We start from the raw sequence: 20,604 nt of genomic DNA, 5'->3' as shown, positions 1-20,604 counted from the left end.
AGGTGAATGTGTGATGGTGGTAATTGCTGGCTACTTCCCTCTCTCTCTCTCTCTCTTTTTTTTTTTTTTTGAAATGAAGCACATGTATGTAGAAGGCATTCATAATTTATTTGGCTACAAAAGCCTTCAGAAATATGTTCAACATGACAGCAGTACCCAATGTGTTAAAATGGTCTGTAAGATAAAGGCTATTTTCCTTCTTTTCAGTAACTTGGCTCACATCCCACTACCTACTGCATTAGGTCACATCAGTGTGTGCTGCATGACATGATGTGATGTAGCTGGAGAGCAACTGACACAGCATTGCTTCTCCCTGTTGCAGTGAGGTATGTTGGATGCTTGGGCAGCAAGTGCTGCAATATTAAATTGTCCCTGTTACCTGCACGTAGGCAAGTGCCCCACGCTCGGAAGCGTTTAGATATGATAGCAAGTTGTTCTCTATGTAGCAAGGGGAATGGGTTTTCTTACAGGACACCTCTGTTGCCATCCCTGGAAACTCATGCTGGGCTGTCTGCTGATGGTTGCCACTCAGAGGAGTGCTTTAGAGAAAACACAGTAGTGAGCGTGGGAGGTCTGAGCCTATTAGATCATGTGCAGGCCCTCCCCACTGCATTAGGCAGTTATAATCCTCCACAGGAATATCCAAATGGCAAATATAAAAGCAGAAGCCTCATGGCTATCCACAGGTATTGAGAATGCTGTGCTAACTTGTTAAACTGTAATGTTAAACCGTTGTGGGAGTTACATTTTGTGAAAACTCTCTGCTAAGTGAGCACCTTTCAAATCCAAAAAGGTTGTGAAACTGTTTGGAATAATGAACATCAGGCGATTAACACAATCATCTTTGAGGTCACCAGCAGTATAACAGCCATGCTCCCATTGACTTAGATCATCGTCAAAAAAAATTTTGTAGTTCAATGCCTTTTAGACTGTATGTTTTTTTCTGTTATATCTTGGTCTTGTCTGACGGTGTGCATAACATTGGCAAAAATCAAGGGCAAATGCTGTTTAACTAGGTCACAGAAAGGATTGTACCTGCCCTGATCATTATGAAGGTATCTCCAGACTGCAGAATTTATTATTCTCTGGTCATAATATGGATGTTGAAGTGGAAAAAGTACCAGGGCCTGATCCAAATCGTTTTTGACTTCATTGATGTTAGTGGATTTCAAGCAAAGATACTAGTTTGCAATTGTTGCCAGTATTTTATTTCATTTAAGAATAAAAATATGTCTAGCTTTAGATATTTTGCAGATGTCTTTTAGGTTACAGAGGAAACAAATACATCAGGAGTAGCAAACATCAGATATTGTTATGAGTATTATGTGGTCAAGCTAGTGGCCTTCCCAAACCTGTTCACTGAATTAAACCCCTTAGTTACTTGGTCCAGACATTTTTATTCCTTTAGTTTTTCAAAAGTCTTGATGTTGTCATCTCAGTTCAAACAGAGCCCCCTCAGTGTAGTTGCCTGACAGCTTCAATTGCAAGTCTTGCTTTACATGCTTTGTACTGCTCAGAAGTATATTGCAGAGGAGATCGTATGGCTGCTGCTCACTGGGACCAGCATGACAACAACACGCATATTTCATGAGGCTACTTTATGAATAACCGCATCAATAATATTCTGCTGTAATGACGACTCAGGCAATAAATGAACAAAAGGAAGCACATTACAGCAGTCAAATGAAATTCAAGGTGGAAAGCACAGACACATCTTTTACTGGGCCACAGGCTGCATATTTCCTCATTGTATTTAACCCTTTGCTAGAAATGGTCTAGTGCTCTGTCCTAACTCTCCCACATCCCCTGAGAAAGACCCATCTTGCCAGGTAGGTGCAGACCAGGGGACAGAGTTGTAGCATGGATAAAAGTGGGCTATGTCAGAACATACAAAAAGGTTGTTCTTGCTGTCCTCAGGCCCCATGCACGACTTGTGGTGCAGCTCCCTGCTCCCAGCCCAGGTTTTGTGCTCTGACTGGGATGAGAAAATGCCAGCGTTATCCTAATCATGAGCCTCATCCACCAGGCGTGGAGCAGAGAGAAGGCAGAGGCAGGGAGCCACTCTGTGCCAGGAAGAGCTAGCGTCGGGCTGCTTTGTCAGTTTTAGCCAGTATTTTGCACTGAAAAGCAAATCGGAGCATTATAGTAGGAAATTGGAAGTGGACTGTGGCAAGAGAGAGACAGAAGTGAACCGAGGAGCCTGGCTTGGAGGTTATGGGCTGACAGCTGCGTATGAGCATCCTTCTGTGGGTCACTGGGAGCCAAGCCAGAGGGCTTAAAGGAAGATTAAGGTGAAGTCCCAGGTGCAATGTCTCCTCTATTAAATTCGTGAACTGGCTGTTCTTATAAGTGTTTTTTAAGTAACTGAGTGCCCACAATTGCTCCTGGAGTCAGAGGGGACATGTGAGGCCAGACCCCTTTCCTTCTTGCCACAAGCAGCTGCAATTGCAGCACTTGGGATTGCACCGGTAGTGCCAGGGCTCAGAAAGTGTCTAGGTCTGTGCTCCCCTGACAGGGATTAGCAAATATTTGAGCCACCAGACAGACAAGTTGCAACAAGAAGGGGAAAAAAACCATCAGGATACTGAATTGCTCTGAAAGCCTGGGGAGACCTAGTGACTGAATGCGCATGTAAAGCAGGGTGATACTGCAGTCTCCATGGCAGCATCTCCAAATCGTACAGTAATATTTTGAAATGTAATATAAATTCTAATTTTTTAGTCTTAACCCATCAAATCCATTTTACTATAAATATCCACGCTATCCAGTCTCTGACAGAACTAAGGCTGACAGATATTTTAAGACTGTCCAACCAAAGAGCTAAAAAATGCAATTTATATTCCCTGCCAAAACACACTCCCTCAATTAGGAGGAGGAGGCCAGGATTTTAGGCAGGCAAAAGCAAGGAAATACAGAGTTACAGCAGGAACTGTGTCCTTACTCTCTCATATTCCCTGGGAAAGATCTGCCCTTCCTCATATGTCTGGATTATGTCAGTCTTCATTTGCCTAGCATCCGAAAGCACCAGGGCTTTACAGACAGGTGCACAGAGGTCCTTACGAGGACTAGTTCACACTGTGGATCAGCTACCCCTCTAATGGAAAGGAACAAATACATACGACAGTCTGGATCACAGCGAAGGGTTAGGTTCCCCTGGTAAACTTTCATTCAGAGGCTCTAAGCACTACCCTTTGCTGCCACTGGGTATGTGTGCTATCTGCACACATAAAGGTGCAGATGAAGCCTGCAATTTAAATTTGCTCATTTGTCAAAACCAACCCAGAGATGTTACCCTTGTGTTGTAATGAGCTTGCAGAGCCTCCAGGAATTTCACCCCGTTTTGCTGTCTCTGTTCCGCTGTCTGACGGATGCAGATGTGCAGACGCCAGCTAGCCTCTGAGGTGGTCATCTCTGGCCCCAAAGCTTTGTAACTGCAGTTCTGGCTGAGCTAGAACCAAGGCACCCAATGAGGCTGGGTTAGCTGGATTTCCTCCTCCAGACAAGGATGTCTGGTTCTAGACTTCAGCGTATATACAAGAGGGAGAAACCAAGGGTTTTTAATTTTGGGTCCTTGCTTTCTTTATCATGTCCTAGAAGCCACTTATCCATGAGTCTGTGGTAATGGCCTCTCTGGTGCCCATTCATATGGATGGAGAAATAGTTTCCAGAAAACAAGAGGCTGAAAAGAAGCAAGTTCACGCTGAGAGGTAACATGGGAAAGACTCCCGAGAGCTGATAAGCTCCAGAGACTTACAATACTGTTGAATCCACAAGAAATCACAAATTCAGGACATAAAAAGGCTGCTGAATCTGTCCAATGCCACCGGCACACATCAGCATCCACCACAGCCTATAAATCCAACCACACCTGAGAAGGCAGGGCCTGCTATATGCAGACAACTACAGGCTTAAAAACATGCCTAGTGAAACAAGGGACCCCGAGGGCTCTGCTGAACCCACGAGTACATTGGTATGAACTTCTGCTTCTGAGAACCAGCTGGGCTCAGCCCCCCCAGCTGTTGCTCCAAGGTGGTAACTGGGAGCGTGGGCATGTGTCCGCTCAAGGGAGTAATTGAATGTGCTCCACGATAGTTATCTGGTCCCCACAACAACAGCTGGATCCTATTGAGGGTAACAGCTTAGTTCAGAAAAGGTGCTCTAAGAAATATCAGCTGTGATCTCTGTCTCCACCTGACTGGATCCTCCGTTGGGGAAATTTACAGTAATCGTATGTGTGCTGCTGAAAAGTTATCAGCGGAAAACATGCCCTTATTCCTCAATGTGCAAATGTAATTATTATGCAAAATGCTGTAACTCTTCTTGAAATTATTTGCATTTTTGGTGCAACTTTATATACAGATGCTGTTAGGTCTGAAATACTCACTTAATCATTGTAGACCAGATTTCCTAACTCCAATTCTATTTTTACCACTGCACACAGGCCATTGTATATCTGAATCCTTGAATGCTCTTGCAGACTGGTTGCTTCGAAGCCCAGATAAGAAAAGTTTTGGGCAGACAAAATAGACTCTCTCATAAACACCAGAATCTCAGTCTTACCATCTGACAGAAAGCAATGGGCAACAATCTGCCCATCAGGCACGACAACTCTGACCCACACTAGAATTACTAATTAAAAAAAAAATAGTTACTCATGCTCTTGGCAAGTTATATATTGCCATCTGTAGTAGCAGATACATCACAGCCAGCATTTCTTTAGAAAATGAGAGTATTTTATTCTTTCAAATGTCTGCAGAAATATTCAGGTGTTGCTAGCAGCTTTGCTGCTAATTACACTTAAACTTAAGTGAAATGTAATAAATAAATAGACAGATCATGAGATAATTACAAGGTGCTTAGAATGTCAGATAAATAAGAGAATAATCAATAAACAAATATTTCTAACAACTGTTTCTGTGGAAACTGGAGACTGATTAAATAGAGATACAGACAGAGTGACTCAGGTGCTGGGCCTGAGCCAAGGATCTGCTGAGTACTCGTCGCTCTTTCCCAGCGCAGTTGGTGCTTTCTGCCTTGTAGGATTAGACCCATTTGCGAAGTGATGCATTGTAATGTTTGCAATTAAATGAGCAAGAAGGATTTGGCAAATGCTCGTCTGTAAGAGATGTTGGAAGTCGGTCCATCCAGTACGAGGCTGCAGCCATCTCTGGCGAAAACATGGTGCCTGAATAAGAAAAAGCAGGACATTACACAGCAGTTTTGAAGACGGTGTTGGACTCAGTTGCCCAAAGACATGAATATGGTGTCAGCCATGCCCAGGGAGATATGCCTTGGCCTCCAGTCGCTGTCACAAATATTGAGGGTCTCCCAGAGGTCCTATCATATCTGCCAGCCCCCTGCAGATGCTCCAGCTGCCCCGTATAGTAAACATATGAATATAAATGCTACTGGTCATGTTTTTGATCATATAGCTTCCCATTGCACTCCTAGTCCTGCTGGTTTGCATGGTTTGCAAGTCCTTTGTCCTTGGGTGTCAATGTCCTTCAGCACTCAGGTGCTCACTGCCAGTCTAAATGCTGGCTGACATTGCTCCATCATTGCAGGTGGTGTTCTCATCTGTCCTCCCAATGGGTGACTGGGACCCAGAAAGAAGGAGGAGAATGGGACAGGTAAATGACTAGCTGAGGGGGTGGTATCTAGACCAAGGCTCTAGGTATTTTGAGCTTGGGCAGGCCTTTGAAAAGCTGGGTATGTGGGCTTCTGATGGACTCCAACTCAGTAGGTGGGGCACAAGTGTATTGGGGAGCAAGTTCTCTGGATTGATTACCAGGCCTTTAAACTAGGTTAGACGGGGAAAGGGAGTTAGATGTGACACAGAAGAGCTGGGGGAATTTGTCACTGCTGTCACTGCTGAAGATAGTAGAGAAAAACCTCTGAGTTGTCCCATAGGATTGTCCGAGGGCTCCTCAGAGAATACCCCACCCGGAATCTTCTTGCGTCCCCCTAGGGGCAACTGCGCCTGTTGCTTCCCTAAACTGCCTGTATACCAATGCGCATGGCATGGGAAATAAACAAACAAACAAAACAGAAACAGTAGACAAAATGAACAAAAATAAACAAAATAAAAATAACAACAATATAAAACAGTAAACAAAAATAAACACGGGAAATAAACAGGCAGAAACAACACTTCCGAAGCCCTGGAATGCAGCTGTGAAGGTACTTGCACACCGAGGATGTTGTGCCCCAAGACTCACGCCACCACAACCCTTTCCAGAGAAATCCTTCAGCATCGTCAACCACGGCCAAAAAGGCAAAGGCAAAACTAGAGCAATAAGCCACCGGTCAAGCAACTGCCATAAACTCAGCAGAACCTCCCAGCCGTGGCCAGGAAAAGCAGCGCTATCAAAGTCAGGAGCAGGTATTGCCAGGCAGAGAGGTGCTTCAGTTTGAGGAAGTGTTTGAAACTACTGCCCTGAGGCTCCTGGAAGCTTCAGGCCGGTGAAACGCACTGCTTCCTCGGTCTTACTGCCCTCTCCTGACAGCTACGAACGGCCCTCCCCAGCCAGCAGGGCCTGGCCTACCCCAGCCTCCTGCCCAGGGGCTCCCTGCAGAGCCCCCAGCCCCTGGCCCTGCTGGGTGCCCCTCTCTGGTCCTGCGTCTGCGCCCTCCGCCTGGGCTCTCTGATGCGCTCAGCGGTGTCACAGAGCTGGCGGTGACCTCACAGTCTCACTCCTGCCCTTATCCCCCGGTGGCAGCAGCCACCGAGGCCTGTGTCGCACGGAGAAGCGTCTCCAGAGGATGGCACAGACACTCGTCTCTGGTCCCAGCATGCTGGATACCCTGGGGCTGGCACTTCACGGCTGCCTCTGCCTCGGCCCCGGCCTCGTCCTGCTCCTGGTGGCCTGGGCCACCCTGCGCTGCTGCCGCAGCACTTCAGGCAAACGCCACCAGGTAGGAGGGAGGCTCCAGGCCAGCCTTTCTCAGGAAGCCTGGCAGGGCAGGGGGGCTGGGGATTCGGGGGGGTCCCACTGCACCGGGGGATGGGACACGAGGCCTCTCGGGGGGCTCAGCTGGGGCCAGGCTCACTGGGGTTCTGCTCTCTGCCAGCAGGTCTGTGACGGGAGCCGAGGCAGGGGAAGGCGCAGCAAGGTTCATGAAACAGGTAGAGCTCTCCTCGGCCCTGGCGCTGGCTCCTGCAGGCGCCGGGGTCCCCTAGGGCCCCGCTGCCGCCCAGGGCTGGGCCACATCCAAGCCGCGGGCAGCCGGGCCCCACCTTCAGAGGCCAGCCGGCCACCTGGGCCAGGCGCAGGGCCCGTCCCAGCAGACACTTGCTCACGGCGCTCCGTGTGCCCCATCTCTTGCAGATGCTGAGGCGCGCGCTCACGGCTGCGGGAGCAGCCCGATCTGGATCGGCAGCAGACCCTTAGGCCAGCTTCTGTGTTACGATCTCGACTGTGAACGCTGCAGCCAGGCTGTCAGGGAGAGGCAGCAGCGGCTCCTTGCCAGGCAGGCCAGAGCCTCCTGCTATCCACGCTCCTCTTCCTCTTCGGACGCCAGCGACTCCAGCCAGCACAGGGCCCCGGCCAGATCATTCCACCCGGCCAAGCTAACATCCGTCAGATCCTGGTGGCAGCCAGTGCTGCGGAACAGGAAGCGGAGGAGACCCTCTCCCCAGCGTGCAGCGATGTCCCAGACAACACTGAAAATCTATGGGGCAACCACACTTCACTGCGATGCTGGGCCTCTCAGACAGGCCGAGGAGCTTGCCCAGATGGCTCCCAGGCACCACGAGGCTGGCTTGCCTCTCACCACAGGCTCTGACGCAGCTGACAAGGACGGCAACCTGCCCGCTGGTGTGGATCCTCGTCCCATGAAAAGGCTGGAGCAAGGACTGGGCTTCTGGAAGCTGCTGCGGATGCACACCCTGAGGAAGTCCATAGAGATGCAGCTGGGAGCCCTCCCCACCACGGTGCAGCAGTCCCACAGGAGGTACACATACAGGATGGCACGCCGCACAGCTCCCGCGCCGCTGCACTCCCGTCCTGCCCCCTCCTACTTCTGCTCAGCGGAGGCCCTGTTCCTGCCGGAGGACGTGCGGGAGTTCCTGGAGATGCACATCCGTGAGAAGAAGCTGTGCCACCAATGGGGCTTGCCTGCAGGGTCGCTGGGAGGACCCCAGGCACTGCCATCAGTCCCCTAACAGCAGCGCGCAGGGCTCCACGTTCAGCGCCACCCTCAAGATCCAGGGCTGGGCACCAGGAAAGCGGGTGTCCCATGGAAAACATCCCCTGCTGCCTGTGCTGCGAGGGACAGAAGCTGCGAGGGAACGTGGAAGCCTCCCCGTCACTACCTCTTCCTACCCCTGTTAAATCCATTAAACCCATTCCTATTAAATCTCCACCTGTTCTGGGCTGCACTGATATGAGCACAGATGTCTGGGAAGGCTCTGAGGCTCCCCATGGCGCCAACGAACCAGGGCTGCGGGATGAGGAACATGGTGCCTCTAACCATGCCGCCCACCTCAGCAGACTGGGACTTCCAGAGAGCAGCCCCTACGCAGGGCTCATGGTGTTGGCATTCATGAAAACACATAATCCACAAAGTGATTATATGAAGGTGCTTTATTAGGCGCCGGAAGTTAGGGGCATGCCTGCCCAAATCTAACCTCGTCCGATTTGTTCACTCAGTTCTCTTTTATCTCCTAAAATATTACATATGCATTAAGTTTCATAACACATCTACGCATACTCATTTCCTAGCTCCGCCTAGCCCCACTTCGTATGCTAATTATCTTATCAGTCCTTCTGCGCTTGCGTATCACTCTCTGGTGGTCGTCCGGGTGGTCGTCAGGATGAAGTAAGATGTCTTCATCAGAGTTGAACCTTTTAACCTTTTCTTCTTACGCATGCTCTCTGAGCCCTTGGTCTCAGTCCAAACCGCAAGGTTGGTTTGATCCAGTTCTCGGGGTCCGAGAGGCCCCAGTTATCTAGATGTCTTGCAAATTTGGCATTCTTTTAGTCCTCCTTATTCCTCATCATGAACTGGTGCGTTCCCTCATGCTATCTTTGCACATATATTTTGTGTCTTCCAAGCGCAGCCCCGGAACAGTACATCGCAAATGTAACACATATTAAGCAATATTGTATATTTCATCTTCTATTACCAACAATGGGACCATTTTGATGTCCCTCTTTGGGCTCTTGCACTGTTGCGAGGGCCTGGGAGCGCCAGCAGGGAAGTGAAAGCAGGCGCAGGATGGCTCTGGGAGAGCAAAGTCTTAGCTGTCCCCATCCTCATTAGGTGAGGCCACCTCAGGGTGCCAAAGGGGCGGGGAAGTCCTGATGGGGGCAAGCAAATGAAGGGGGGATCACACTCACATTGGACGTGCCTCTCGTGGTCAATGTCCACCCTGGGCCATATCACACCGTTCCCTCATGCCTTGATGCGGCACAGGCCAGTCATAAAGGGGCTAAAAAAAAGTGCCAGGAGCACCGCGAACACGACGCACAAACAGGACCGGCTTGGCAGTTAGCACAGGCAGTTTGTGCGGGACAGTTCAAGCGGGGCAGGGAGGAGTGCGGGGAGGATCCTCTCCTCTCTTTCCCACTTCACTTGCTCTTCCTCTCCTCTCCTTTGGGAACTCTGCCTCTTATGACTTATAATTCACCCTGGTGGGCACCCGGCATAGCCGCCGGGCTGAGGCAGCAACCCAAACTGAGGGGACACGGCCTCTCTGGGCTCATGTGGGCACCCAGCTGGATCCCCTGGGAGGTGAAGTGGCAGTCCAGAGTGGTGACTGTGGGGAGCTCCGGAATCTGGAGGCTCCCCTGGGTCCTGAGGGAAGAGAGGGCTGTCGTGGGTGCAGGTGTGCCCTGCTCAAGGAGCTGCTTGAGCAGATGGGTGGGCTGCAGCGAGAAATCGGCAGCCTGAGGGGCTCCTGGGAGTCTCTGAGGGAGACGGGTAGGAGGTGTGAACCTACCCCTACTGAAGCCCAGCAGCCCCCTCCTAAGTCCCTGCAAAGGGTAGCAGCTGAGCCAGCTGGTCACCTGCAGGACAGGGAGCTTGACAGCCCGCGAGAGGAAAGGGGCCGGACCCTCGTCTCTGCTCAAAGCAGAAGGAGGCGTCTGCCCCCAACACCCATGGTGCCACCAACCCCCACGGTGTCCCTGGGTAATAGGTTCGAGGCTCTCGGGCAGGAAAGGGATGAGGGTCTGGAGAGTAGTTGGAACTCAGGCCCCAAGAAGCACATCGAGGTAGAGGGAAGTAGCAAGCACAGGGAGCGGGACCGGTCAGGGCACTGCATCAAAAGGATCCCATCGGATTGTCCGAGGGCTCCTCAGAGAAGGTAATGTTTCCGATACCCCACCCGGAATCTTCTTGCGTCCCCCTAGGGGCAACTGCGCCTGCTGCTTCCCTAAACTGCCTGTATACCAATGCGCATGGCATGGGAAATAAACAAACAAACAAAACAGAAACAGTAGACAAAATGAACAAAAATAAACAAAATAAAAATAACAACAATATAAAACAGTAAACAAAAATAAACACGGGAAATAAACAGGCAGAAACAACACTTCCGAAGCCCTGGAATGCAGCTGTGAAGGTACTTGCACACCGAGGATGTTGTGCCCCAAGACTCACGCCACCACAACCCTTTCCAGAGAAATCCTTCAGCATTGTCAACCACGGCCAAAAAGGCAAAGGCAAAACTAGAGCAATAAGCCACCGGTCAAGCAACTGCCATAAACTCAGCAGAACCTCCCAGCCGTGGCCAGGAAAAGCAGCGCTATCAAAGTCAGGAGTATCACACAGTATCACAGATTTCTAGGTTGGAAGAGACCTCAAGATCATCGAGTCCAACCTCCGACCTAACACTAAGTACTCCACTAAACCATATCGCTAAGCTCTACATCTAAACGTCTTTTAAAGACCTCCAGGGATGGTGACTCCACCACCTCCCTGGGCAGCCCGTTCCAATGCTTAATAACCCTTTCGGTAAAGAAGTACTTCCTAACATCCAACCTAAAACTCCCCTGTCGCAACTTTCGCCCATTCCCCCTCGTCCTGTCACCAGGCACGCGGGAGAACAGACCAACCCCCACCTCTCTACAGCCTCCTTTAAGGTAACTGTAGAGAGCGATGAGGTCGCCCCTGAGCCTCCTCTTCTCCAGGCTGAACAAGCCCAGCTCCCTCAGCCGCTCCTCGTAAGACTTGTTCTCCAGACCCCTCACCAGCTTGGTCGCCCTTCTCTGGACTCGCTCGAGCACGTCCGTGTCCTTCCTGTAGCGAGGGGCCCAAAACTGAACACAGTACTCAAGGTGCGGCCTCACCAGAGCCGAGTACAGGGGCACAATCACTTCCCTAGACCTGCTGGCCACACTGCTTCTTATACAGGCCAGGATGCTGTTGGTCTTCTTGGCCACCTGAGCACACTGCTGGCTCATATTCAGCCGACTATCAACCAATACTCCCAGGTCCCTCTCGGCCAGGCAGCTTTCCAGCCACTCATCTCCCAGCCTGTAGCTCTGCTTGGGGTTGTTGCGCCCCAGGTGCAGGACCCGGCACTTGGCCTTGTTGAACTTCATGCAGTTGACCTCAGCCCATCGCTCCAGCCTATCCAGATCCTCCTGCAGAGCCTTCCTGCCCTCGAGCAGATCGACACACGCACTTAGCTTGGTGTCACCTGCAAACTTACTGAGGGTGCACTGGACGCCCTCATCCAGATCATCAATAAAGATATTAAAGAGGACCGGCCCCAGTACCGAGCCCTGGGGGACACCACTAGTGACCAGCCTCCAACCAGATTTGACTCCATTCACCACAACTCTCTGGGCCCGGCTATCCAGCCAGTTTCTAACCCAGCGAAGCGTACGCCAGTCCAAGCCCCGAGCAGCCAGTTTCTTGAGGAGAATGTTGTGGGGAACGGTGTCAAAAGCCTTACTGAGGTCAAGGTAAACCACATCCACAGCCTTTCCCTCATCCACCAAGCGCGTCACTTGGTCATAGAAGGAGATCAGGTTCGTCAAGCAGGACCTGCCTTTCATAAACCCATGCTGACTGGGCCTGATCGCCTGCTTGCCCTGCAAGTGCCGCGTGATGACCCTCAAGATAATCTGCTCCATGAGCTTTCCTGGCACTGAGGTCAAACTGACAGGCCTATAGTTCCCCGGGTCTGCCCTGCGGCCCTTCTTATAGATGGGCGTCACATTGGCTAGCCGCCAGTCACCTGGGACCTCCCCCGATAGCCAGGACTGCCGATAAATGATGGAAAGCGGCTCGGCCAGCTCCTCCGCCAGTTCTTTCAGTACCCTCGGGTGCATCCCATCCGGCCCCATCGACTTGCGCTCATCCAAGCTCCGTAGCAGGTCGCCAACCATTTCCTCATGGGTAGCGAAGGCCACATCCTGCTCCCCATCCCCTTCCACCAGCTCAGGGCACTGGGTATCCAGAGAACAACCGGTATTGCCGCTAAAGACTGAGGCAAAGGCAGCATTAAGCACCTCAGCCTTTTCCTCATCCTTAGTAACTAGGTTTCCCCTCGCATCCAGTAAAGGATGGAGATTCTCCTTAGTCCTCCGTTTCGTGTTGATATATTTGTAAAAGGATTTTTTGTTGTCTTTAACGGCAGTAGCCAGGTTGAGCTCCAGATGAGCTTTGGCCTTTCTAATTTTCTCCCTGCACAGCCTCGCTACATCCTTGTAGTCCTCCTCAGTGGCCCGCCCTTTTTTCCAAAGATTATAAACCCTCTTTTTTCTGCTAAGCACAAGCCGCAACTCTCTGTTGAGCCAGGCCGGTCTTCTTCCACGCCGGCTCGTCTTTGGGCACGTGGGGACGGACTGCTCCTGTGCCATCACGATTTCCTTCTTGAGGAGCGCCCAGCCTTCCTGGACTCCTCTGCCCTTCAGAACCGCCTCCCAAGGGACTCGGCCAACCAGCGTCCTGAGCAGCTCAAAGTCAGCCCTCCGGAAGTCCAATACAGCAGTTTTACTGGTCCCCTTCCTGGCCTCGCCAAGAATAGAGAACTCTACCATTTCGTGGTCACTCTGCCCAAGACAGCTTCCGACCACCACATCTCCCACCAGTCCTTCTCTGTTTGTGAAGAGAAGGTCTAGCGGGGCACCACCCCTGGTAGGTTCACTGACCAGCTGTGTCAGGAAGCTATCTCCCACGCTCTCCAGAAACCTCCTAGACTACTTTCTCTGTGCCGTGTTGTGTTTCCAGGATATGTCCGGGAAGTTGAAGTCCCCCACGAGGACAAGCGCCGACGATTTTGCAACTTCTGTCAGTTGCCTATAAAACTCCTCATCCGTCTCCTCATCCTGGTTCGGCGGTCTATAACAGACCCCGACCAGGATGCTAGCCTTGCCGGCCTTCCCGCGGATCCTAACCCACAGGGATTCAACCTTATCATTCCCAGCCTGGAGTTCCACAACATCAAAAGATTCTCTAACGTAGAGAGCCACGCCACCACCCCCTCTGTGCTGCCTGTCCCTCCTGAAGAGCCGATAGCCAGGCATTGCAGCACTCCAGTCATGGGAGCGGTCCCACCACGTCTCCGTGATGGCAACCAAGTCGTAGCCTGCCTGCTGCACGATGGCTTCCAGCTCCTCCTGTTTGTTACCCATGCTGCGTGCATTAGTGTAGATGCACTTCAGCTGGGCCATCGCCTTCTTCCCCGGCCTAGCCATTGTTTCCCCCGGCACAGCTCCAACAAGCCTTGTTTGAGCCCCGTCCCCCTTCTTACCTAGTTTAAAGCGCTCTCTATGAGCCCCGCCAGCTCCTGGCCTAGGATCCGTTTTCCCCTTGGAGATAGGGACCCGTCTGGGGCCATCAGGCCGGGTGCCGAGTAAAGCTCCCCATGGTGAAAAAACCCAAAATTTCTGTGCTGGCACCAGCCTCTGAGCCACCTATTAACCACGCGAGCTTTCCGTGTCCTCTCCATGCCTCTCCCTTCCCCCGCAGGGATAGACGAAAACACCACCTGCACTCCCGCTCCCTCCACCAATTGTCCCAGCCCCCTATAGTCCTGTTTGATAGCCTTGAGGCTTCTCTTTTCAACATCGTCACTGCCAGCCTGGACTATCAAAAACGGGTAATAGTCAGAGGGGCGAACCAGGTTTGGAAGCTTCCTGGTAACGTCTCTGACCCTGGCCCCAGGGAGGCAGCAGACTTCCCTATGTGTGGGGTCAGGCCGACAAATAGGGCCCTCCGTTCCCCTGAGGAGGGAGTCGCCCACAACAATCACCCTTCTCTCTTTCTTGGTGGAGGCAGTCCTGAGGCGTGGAGTCAACTTCCTCACCTCAGGCATCCTCCTGGGTAGGCTTCCTACCTCATCCTCACCCACCGGTCTCTCCAGCTCCAGGGCCTCAAACCTATTGTTCAAGGGCACCTGGGAAGGCGGCGCTGGAAGGGGAGGGCATCTCCTGCGAGGTCGAGCAGGGACATATCTCCATTCCTCCTCAACTCGCAGGTCCCCTCCCTCTGCCCGATGGCGACAGGGCAGGGGGTCCACCCCCCTTTGGGGCGTCTCACCCTGGTCCCTCTCCCTCCGGTCCTGCAGGGAGTCGCTCCACCAGTCCATCTCCCGCTCGCACTCCCTGATATCCCTCAACCTCTGCACCTCCTCCTTGAGCTCCGCCACCATGCGGACCAGGTCGTCCACCTGCTCGCACCTCACGCAAGCAGTCTCCCTGCCTCCCGCCGATGGCAGCAAGAGGCTCAGACACTCCCCGCATCCGGAGACCTGAACTGCCGCGTGTTTGGACGGGCAGTCGGTCTGGGTGTGTACTGACTTCCTAGAGAAAGCACCGTGCCTGGTGGAGACCATTGTAGCCCAGCTGACAGGAGAGTGCCGTTAGAGGAGTTGTCCCTATGGGCGGGTGTGAGCGTCCGCCCTTCCTGCCCGCCCTGCCCGCGCTCACTGCCTCGCTAACTGCCGCGTCACTCCCACCGCGTCACTCCCTGTTTGCCGGCCCTGGTCGCTGCGCTCCTGGTCGCTCGCGCTCCCTGAGGGCTGCCTTTGAACGGCCAGGGGGAGGAGCTGTCGCTGACGCTACTGGCTCCGCCTACGCCTCGTCAGCCTCCCTCACGAGGGCTGCCGGTGCCTGGCGGCTCCCTCACGTAGGCTGGATGCCCGAAAAATAGCCCTGCCTGTCCCGATCCTGCGCTCCGCTGCAGCTCACGTCTGCCCCGGAGCCGGTCGCCTCGGCAAGTGGCTCTGAAATGGCGGTGGTGCCCGATTTAAAAGGCCCGCCGCCGACGCTGTCGCTGACGCTGCTGGCTCCGCCTACGCCCCGTCAGCCTCCCTCACGAGGGCTGCCGGTGCCTGGCGGCTCCCTCACGTAGGCTCGATGCCCGAAAAATAGCCCTGCCTGTCCCGATCCCGCGCTCCGCTGCAGCACGCGTCTGCCCCGGAGCCGGTCGCCTCGGCAAGTCAAGTAGGTATTGCCAGGCAGAGAGGTGCTTCACTTTGAGGAAGTGTTTGAAACTAGTGCCTTGAGGCTCCTGGAACCTTCAGGCCGGTGAAACGCACTGCTCCCTCCGTCTTACTGCCCTCTCCTGACAGCTACGAACGGCCCTCCCCAGCCAGCAGGGCCTGGCCTACCCCAGCCTCCTGCCCAGGGGCTCCCTGCAGAGCCCCCAGCCCCTGGCCCTGCTGGGTGCCCCTCTCTGGTCCTGCGTCTGCGCCCTCCGCCTGGGCTCTCTGATGCGCTCAGCGGTGTCACAGAGCTGGCGGTGACCTCACAGTCTCACTCCTGCCCTTATCCCCCGGTGGCAGCAGCCACCGAGGCCTGTGTCGCACGGAGAAGCGTCTCCAGAGGATGGCACAGACACTCGTCTCTGGTCCCAGCATGCTGGATACCCTGGGGCTGGCACTTCACGGCTGCCTCTGCCTCGGCCCCGGCCTCGTCCTGCTCCTGGTGGCCTGGGCCACCCTGCGCTGCTGCCGCAGCACTTCAGGCAAACGCCACCAGGTAGGAGGGAGGCTCCAGGCCAGCCTTTCTCAGGAAGCCTGGCAGGGCAGGGGGGCTGGGGATTCGGGGGGGTCCCACTGCACCGGGGGATGGGACACGAGGCCTCTCAGGGGGCTCAGCTGGGGCCAGGCTCACTGGGGTTCTGCTCTCTGCCAACAGGTCTGTGACGGGAGCCGAGGCAGGGGAAGGCGCAGCAAGGTTCATGAAACAGGTAGAGCTCTCCTCGGCCCTGGCGCTGGCTCCTGCAGGCGCCGGGGTCCCCTAGGGCCCCGCTGCCGCCCAGGGCTGGGCCACATCCAAGCCGCGGGCAGCCGGGCCCCACCTTCAGAGGCCAGCCGGCCACCTGGGCCAGGCGCAGGGCCCGTCCCAGCAGACACTTGCTCACGGCGCTCCGTGTGCCCCATCTCTTGCAGATGCTGAGGCGCGCGCTCACGGCTGCGGGAGCAGCCCGATCTGGATCGGCAGCAGACCCTTAGGCCAGCTTCTGTGTTACGACCTCGACTGTGAACGCTGCAGCCAGGCTGTCAGGGAGAGGCAGCAGCGGCTCCTTGCCAGGCAGGCCAGAGCCTCCTGCTATCCACGCTCCTCTTCCTCTTCGGACGCCAGCGACTCCAGCCAGCACAGGGCCCCGGCCAGATCATTCCACCCGGCCAAGCTAACATCCGTCAGATCCTGGTGGCAGCCAGTGCTGCGGAACAGGAAGCGGAGGAGACCCTCTCCCCAGCGTGCAGCGATGTCCCAGACAACACTGAAAATCTATGGGGCAACCACACTTCACTGCGATGCTGGGCCTCTCAGACAGGCCGAGGAGCTTGCCCAGATGGCTCCCAGGCACCACGAGGCTGGCTTGCCTCTCACCACAGGCTCTGACGCAGCTGACAAGGACGGCAACCTGCCCGCTGGTGTGGATCCTCGTCCCATGAAAAGGCTGGAGCAAGGACTGGGCTTCTGGAAGCTGCTGCGGATGCACACCCTGAGGAAGTCCATAGAGATGCAGCTGGGAGCCCTCCCCACCACGGTGCAGCAGTCCCACAGGAGGTACACATACAGGATGGCACGCCGCACAGCTCCCGCGCCGCTGCACTCCCGTCCTGCCCCCTCCTACTTCTGCTCAGCGGAGGCCCTGTTCCTGCCGGAGGACGTGCGGGAGTTCCTGGAGATGCACATCCGTGAGAAGAAGCTGTGCCACCAATGGGGCTTGCCTGCAGGGTCGCTGGGAGGACCCCAGGCACTGCCATCAGTCCCCTAACAGCAGCGCGCAGGGCTCCACGTTCAGCGCCACCCTCAAGATCCAGGGCTGGGCACCAGGAAAGCGGGTGTCCCATGGAAAACATCCCCTGCTGCCTGTGCTGCGAGGGACAGAAGCTGCGAGGGAACGTGGAAGCCTCCCCGTCACTACCTCTTCCTACCCCTGTTAAATCCATTAAACCCATTCCTATTAAATCTCCACCTGTTCTGGGCTGCACTGATATGAGCACAGATGTCTGGGAAGGCTCTGAGGCTCCCCATGGCGCCAACGAACCAGGGCTGCGGGATGAGGAACATGGTACCTCTAACCATGCCGCCCACCTCAGCAGACTGGGACTTCCAGAGAGCAGCCCCTACGCAGGGCTCATGGTGTTGGCATTCATGAAAACACATAATCCACAAAGTGATTATATGAAGGTGCTTTATTAGGCGCCGGAAGTTAGGGGCATGCCTGCCCAAATCTAACCTCGTCCGATTTGTTCACTCAGTTCTCTTTTATCTCCTAAAATATTACATATGCATTAAGTTTCATAACACATCTACGCATACTCATTTCCTAGCTCCGCCTAGCCCCACTTCGTATGCTAATTATCTTATCAGTCCTTCTGCGCTTGCGTATCACTCTCTGGTGGTCGTCCGGGTGGTCGTCAGGATGAAGTAAGATGTCTTCATCAGAGTTGAACCTTTTAACCTTTTCTTCTTACGCATGCTCTCTGAGCCCTTGGTCTCAGTCCAAACCGCAAGGTTGGTTTGATCCAGTTCTCGGGGTCCGAGAGGCCCCAGTTATCTAGATGTCTTGCAAATTTGGCATTCTTTTAGTCCTCCTTATTCCTCATCATGAACTGGTGCGTTCCCTCATGCTATCTTTGCACATATATTTTGTGTCTTCCAAGCGCAGCCCCGGAACAGTACATCGCAAATGTAACACATATTAAGCAATATTGTATATTTCATCTTCTATTACCAACAATGGGACCATTTTGATGTCCCTCTTTGGGCTCTTGCACTGTTGCGAGGGCCTGGGAGCGCCAGCAGGGAAGTGAAAGCAGGCGCAGGATGGCTCTGGGAGAGCAAAGTCTTAGCTGTCCCCATCCTCATTAGGTGAGGCCACCTCAGGGTGCCAAAGGGGCGGGGAAGTCCTGATGGGGGCAAGCAAATGAAGGGGGGATCACACTCACATTGGACGTGCCTCTCGTGGTCAATGTCCACCCTGGGCCATATCACACCGTTCCCTCATGCCTTGATGCGGCACAGGCCAGTCATAAAGGGGCTAAAAAAAAGTGCCAGGAGCACCGCGAACACGACGCACAAACAGGACCGGCTTGGCAGTTAGCACAGGCAGTTTGTGCGGGACAGTTCAAGCGGGGCAGGGAGGAGTGCGGGGAGGATCCTCTCCTCTCTTTCCCACTTCACTTGCTCTTCCTCTCCTCTCCTTTGGGAACTCTGCCTCTTATGACTTATAATTCACCCTGGTGGGCACCCGGCATAGCCGCCGGGCTGAGGCAGCAACCCAAACTGAGGGGACACGGCCTCTCTGGGCTCATGTGGGCACCCAGCTGGATCCCCTGGGAGGTGAAGTGGCAGTCCAGAGTGGTGACTGTGGGGAGCTCCGGAATCTGGAGGCTCCCCTGGGTCCTGAGGGAAGAGAGGGCTGTCGTGGGTGCAGGTGTGCCCTGCTCAAGGAGCTGCTTGAGCAGATGGGTGGGCTGCAGCGAGAAATCGGCAGCCTGAGGGGCTCCTGGGAGTCTCTGAGGGAGACGGGTAGGAGGTGTGAACCTACCCCTACTGAAGCCCAGCAGCCCCCTCCTAAGTCCCTGCAAAGGGTAGCAGCTGAGCCAGCTGGTCACCTGCAGGACAGGGAGCTTGACAGCCCGCGAGAGGAAAGGGGCCGGACCCTCGTCTCTGCTCAAAGCAGAAGGAGGCGTCTGCCCCCAACACCCATGGTGCCACCAACCCCCACGGTGTCCCTGGGTAATAGGTTCGAGGCTCTCGGGCAGGAAAGGGATGAGGGTCTGGAGAGTAGTTGGAACTCAGGCCCCAAGAAGCACATCGAGGTAGAGGGAAGTAGCAAGCACAGGGAGCGGGACCGGTCAGGGCACTGCATCAAAAGGATCCCATCGGATTGTCCGAGGGCTCCTCAGAGAAGGTAATGTTTCCGATACCCCACCCGGAATCTTCTTGCGTCCCCCTAGGGGCAACTGCGCCTGCTGCTTCCCTAAACTGCCTGTATACCAATGCGCATGGCATGGGAAATAAACAAACAAACAAAACAGAAACAGTAGACAAAATGAACAAAAATAAACAAAATAAAAATAACAACAATATAAAACAGTAAACAAAAATAAACACGGGAAATAAACAGGCAGAAACAACACTTCCGAAGCCCTGGAATGCAGCTGTGAAGGTACTTGCACACCGAGGATGTTGTGCCCCAAGACTCACGCCACCACAACCCTTTCCAGAGAAATCCTTCAGCATTGTCAACCACGGCCAAAAAGGCAAAGGCAAAACTAGAGCAATAAGCCACCGGTCAAGCAACTGCCATAAACTCAGCAGAACCTCCCAGCCGTGGCCAGGAAAAGCAGCGCTATCAAAGTCAGGAGTATCACACAGTATCACAGATTTCTAGGTTGGAAGAGACCTCAAGATCATCGAGTCCAACCTCCGACCTAACACTAAGTACTCCACTAAACCATATCGCTAAGCTCTACATCTAAACGTCTTTTAAAGACCTCCAGGGATGGTGACTCCACCACCTCCCTGGGCAGCCCGTTCCAATGCTTAATAACCCTTTCGGTAAAGAAGTACTTCCTAACATCCAACCTAAAACTCCCCTGTCGCAACTTTCGCCCATTCCCCCTCGTCCTGTCACCAGGCACGCGGGAGAACAGACCAACCCCCACCTCTCTACAGCCTCCTTTAAGGTAACTGTAGAGAGCGATGAGGTCGCCCCTGAGCCTCCTCTTCTCCAGGCTGAACAAGCCCAGCTCCCTCAGCCGCTCCTCGTAAGACTTGTTCTCCAGACCCCTCACCAGCTTGGTCGCCCTTCTCTGGACTCGCTCGAGCACGTCCGTGTCCTTCCTGTAGCGAGGGGCCCAAAACTGAACACAGTACTCAAGGTGCGGCCTCACCAGAGCCGAGTACAGGGGCACAATCACTTCCCTAGACCTGCTGGCCACACTGCTTCTTATACAGGCCAGGATGCTGTTGGTCTTCTTGGCCACCTGAGCACACTGCTGGCTCATATTCAGCCGACTATCAACCAATACTCCCAGGTCCCTCTCGGCCAGGCAGCTTTCCAGCCACTCATCTCCCAGCCTGTAGCTCTGCTTGGGGTTGTTGCGCCCCAGGTGCAGGACCCGGCACTTGGCCTTGTTGAACTTCATGCAGTTGACCTCAGCCCATCGCTCCAGCCTAT

The 20,604-nt window shown here is 54.0% G+C and overlaps 1 long non-coding RNA gene across 1 annotated transcript; it reads left to right on the top strand.

The window, feature by feature from the left end:
- Nucleotides 1–6,777: 6,777 nt before the first annotated feature.
- Nucleotides 6,778–7,454, top strand: LOC136790962 (uncharacterized). The gene is made up of 3 exons (XR_010831958.1): nt 6,778–6,915; nt 7,075–7,126; nt 7,329–7,454. It is a non-coding gene; the product is annotated as an uncharacterized lncRNA (long non-coding RNA).
- Nucleotides 7,455–20,604: the final 13,150 nt, after the last annotated feature.

Source organism: Anser cygnoides, chromosome 5, assembly GCF_040182565.1.
Source record: "Anser cygnoides isolate HZ-2024a breed goose chromosome 5, Taihu_goose_T2T_genome, whole genome shotgun sequence".
In the NCBI taxonomy this organism is placed as follows: Eukaryota; Metazoa; Chordata; class Aves; order Anseriformes; family Anatidae; genus Anser; species Anser cygnoides.
The sequence above is the reverse complement of the archived record's forward strand: the minus strand, read 5'-3'. Positions and strand labels throughout refer to the sequence as shown.